Source organism: Triticum urartu, chromosome 6A (assembly GCF_056163025.1).
Source record: "Triticum urartu cultivar PI428250 chromosome 6A, HENAU_Tu73, whole genome shotgun sequence".
In the NCBI taxonomy this organism is placed as follows: domain Eukaryota; kingdom Viridiplantae; phylum Streptophyta; class Magnoliopsida; order Poales; family Poaceae; genus Triticum; species Triticum urartu.
The window spans coordinates 47,650,687-47,654,604 of NC_141878.1; positions in this window are offsets into that span (position 1 = coordinate 47,650,687).

A 3,918-nucleotide genomic window follows, 5' to 3' on the forward strand; every position below is an offset into this window, starting at 1 on the left:
GCATAATAAAGCAATCCTTCCAAAGGTGGTTTGTTGGCTCCTCCTTCGTCCCATGTCTTGGACAGGGCTGGCTTAGCAGATAGTTCAGGCGGTTTGGGTTAGGGTTGGGTGCTCCACTATGATTTTCGGCCTACCTTTGCACCGCTGGCCATTGTCCTGTGCGTTGGTGTTAGCCACAAAATCTATGTTACTATCCGCTTTACGCTTGCCTCCTCCGCCATTGCCTACCCAGTGATGCTGCTGACCTTTGGAGCTGCTGTTCTTCTTCCCCTTCTCTGACTTGTCATCATCAGATTCGGGATCCTTGGTACTATCAGAATCAGCATATTTTACCAAAGCGGCCATGAGGGTCCCCATGTCGGTGCAATGACGCTTCATCCGTCCCAATTTCAATTTCAGGGGCCCAAACCGGCAGTTGCCTTCTAGGGTTAATACTGCGGTGTCAGCGTTGATGCGGTCTGAGGAGTGCAACACTTGTGAAACCCGGCGCACCCAATGAGTCGTTGATTCTCCTTCCTCCTGGACGCATGCAGCTAAGTCCGCTATCGACATAGGCTGCTTACATGTATCCTTAAAATTGTTGATAAACCGGGCTCGTAATTGGTCCCATGAACTGATAGAATTAGCTGGCAAGCTTTTTAACCAAGTACGGGCCGTTCCTTCAAGCATCATGGTGAAGTATTTCGCACACGCCGTGTCATCCACATCAAGCATCTCCATGGCCATCTCATAGCTCTCTACCCATGTCTCTGGTGGTTGATCCGCCGTATAATTTGGTACCTTGCGCGGGCCTTTGAAATCCTTGGGCAGGCGCACATTGCGTAAAGCGGGGATGAGGCAAGGCACCCCCAAAGAACTAGAAGTAACACCAGGTTCGATCGAAATGGTTGGACGAACCGGCGTGAGCTGCCGAGCCTGATGCTGTGCGGCTAACTCGGCCTTCCTGCGCGCTCGGGCCCGGTTCACCACTTCCTGAGCGTCATCAGCACCACCCGTCGGGTTGTTGCCACGGGGTGCTCCACGTCGTTCATTACTCGACACTGCTGGTTCATCCATATGTCTGCTATAGCTCCGGCTTGGACGGGGGGTCGAGTGGATCCGGTCGCAGCTGTACGAGTACGCTTCCTGTTGGGCCAAAGTTGTCCTCAGAAGTTCCTTGACCCGTCGCGTCTCTACTGCCTGGGGCGAGTCACCTTCAATTGGAATGGCCTCCAGTCGTGCAGCAGCGGCAACAAGATTGTCCATTGGGTTGGAGTAGTGACCCGGAGGTGTTAAAGCATCCTGAGGTATAACGGTGTTTTGACGAGGCGGGTCCATCTGACGGGGCTGAACCGGTGCACCGGTCTCAGGGGCTTCTGCCCGGTTCCCCTCCAGCGGATTGCTGGCTCTTGGTCCTGGAGTGTTGAAAAGGTCTCTGGCCTCGAAAACCGGAGGTAAGCGGGATCGGTGCTTCCTCCTCATGACTTCATGCGACGCGCTCTGGTCCAACATAAGCCTGTAGGCATGTGCATCTAAAGCGGCCCGCTCTGCGGCCATCCTGGTATCCTCAGCTGCCAGATCCGTCTTGGCCTGGGTGATTTGTTCCTTTACCTTTGCACAGCCAACGCATCAAACAGTTCTGATAGAACCTGAGCCGACGGGCGTACAGGGCCTCCTGCCCCGGCAGCCGTTGCCGCGGCTGTCGAAGAATGAAGCGCTGCTTGTGTTCCGGTCATGAATATTCCAACCCGGTTAGGCAGATCGGAGGGGTCCGGAATACTGTCGCCATCGGAACAGTTCTCAATCCGGCCATCTTGTAGTTGATAAAGAGATTCGGTTTCTCCGGTTGAAGATTCGTCACCGGAACAAACGACAGTCGCCCCGCGAAGCTCCGATCTGTCCTCATAACTTCCTCCATGGATCACTCCCACAAAGGTACGCTTCATGGCCGGTTTAACCCGGGCGAATTGCGCATGCTGAGTCGTCTCGACGAGGTCGGTGCAGATGTCCGGCTCAGGGCCCGGTTCTCCGATCTTGCCAATGAAAACGTGAATGCTACCAAAGGGGACCCGGTACCCGTACTCAATTGAACCGGCCTCGGGGCCCCAGCCTGCGTCGTCGATGTAGAGCTTGCCGCGACGACTCTTAGTCAACCGACCTACAGCGTAGCTCTCGAGTCCTTCAAAGCGGCCCTCCAAGAATCGGAAACCATCGTGCGATAGCCCCACGGTGGGCGCCAACTGTCGTGATTTTGTCACGGCAGATGTCCTAGAAAAAGGACTTAGTCGTGGAGCCATCGCGACGGGTTAGCTTGAAGGGGTTAAAGCGGACACAAGGACGCAAGAGAGTTTATACTAGTTCGACCCCTTCGATGAAGGTAAAAGTCTACGTCTAGTTGTGATGGAATTGATGGGTGTTTCGATGACTAGGGAGCAAACAAGCTTCGCCTATGTCTCGAGTTGTTGTCTGTCCTTGAACCGCCGCCGGGTCGTCCCCTTATATACATGGGTGACGCCCGTCGGTTTACAGAGTCCCAACACCGGCTCATAGATGTATCCGGTTTGGTCTCTACTTATTCCTAACTTACAATACAAGTTACATATTGACGCCGGTTTACGGCTACAGGCTCTCGACCGATTATGGGTCTTGAGCCCCCATCTACCTTCATGGGCTTTAACATGCTTAACTACTGATGAAGTTAATCCGGCCCAGATAGGCCGGTTTACGCCCAGTAGTAATATCCCCAACACTACTGCAACAAGTTTTGGCCAGAAAAGGCGATGACGACAGTGCGCCTTCGGTTCGCTTCAATGCTTATAGTCGTCGCTAGGTGATCTGTGAATCTAGATGTATTTTTTATTATTTTTAATGTTTGTTGTACTATCATGATAGATAAAAATAGATCGAAAGTTTTACCGAAAAAAAACATGTTGCCGACGCAAAGCTGATGATGTCATGATGATGCAAAAACAAACAAATAAATATTTTTTTAATTTGGAAAAACCCCGAGCCGTTACCGGACCAAAGGGAGAAGAGAGCCAGTGTCTGAGCATGGTGGCACCGGTGATGAGCGAACGATGGTTGCCAGGTGCGAAACTCATGAAGCAAGCAACGAAGGTGTTGTCCAGTCCATGATGCCCTTTCTCTTGGGAGCCCTTTAGGGGGCATTCAGCGCCGGTTCGAGGTATTGGCACCTACGCGCCTGCGTACTGGGCCGGCCCAGGTTGCCTTCGTTCGCTCCTCCCGCACATCGCCTCGTTCGCTTGTTTCTCAAAAAAAAATCGCCTCGTACGCTCATCCCACGCGTCACCTCATTTGCTCCATCGCGGTTGATCTGTCAACCATTGACTTTTGAAAAAAATAAAAAATATATAAATTAAAAATGTTCACGAATTCTGAAAGAAAAGTTCACAAACTTCAAAAATGATTCATCGATTTATAAAAAGTTTATCAAATTTGACAAAAAATTCACCGGTTTTGAAAAAAGATCGTTGGTTTTGAAAAAAAGTTCATAAACTTCAAAAAAAGTTCATGGTTTTTTTAAAATCATCAAATTTGAAAAAAAAGTGCACAGATTTTGAAAAAAGTTCATCGACTTAAAAATAGTTCATCAAATTTGGGAAAGACAATCATCAAATTTGAAAAAAGTTCACCGATTTGGGAATATGTTCATCCAATTAGAAAAAGTTCATCAATTTTGAAAAAAAATCATCAAATTTAAAAACGTTCATAAAATCTGATGAAGTTTTTGCATCAAATTACAAAAACAAAAAACAAAAAGAAGAAACAAAACCAAAAAAGGAAAACTAAAAGAAAAGGAAAGAATAAAAGAGATAAGAAGCTGTACGTTATCATAAAAGGAGCGGCTGGGGTGGTTCGCGCGTTTGCGTGCCCTGTTAACGGGCGCTCTAAGCGCCATTTAGGATTTGCCATTTTCCT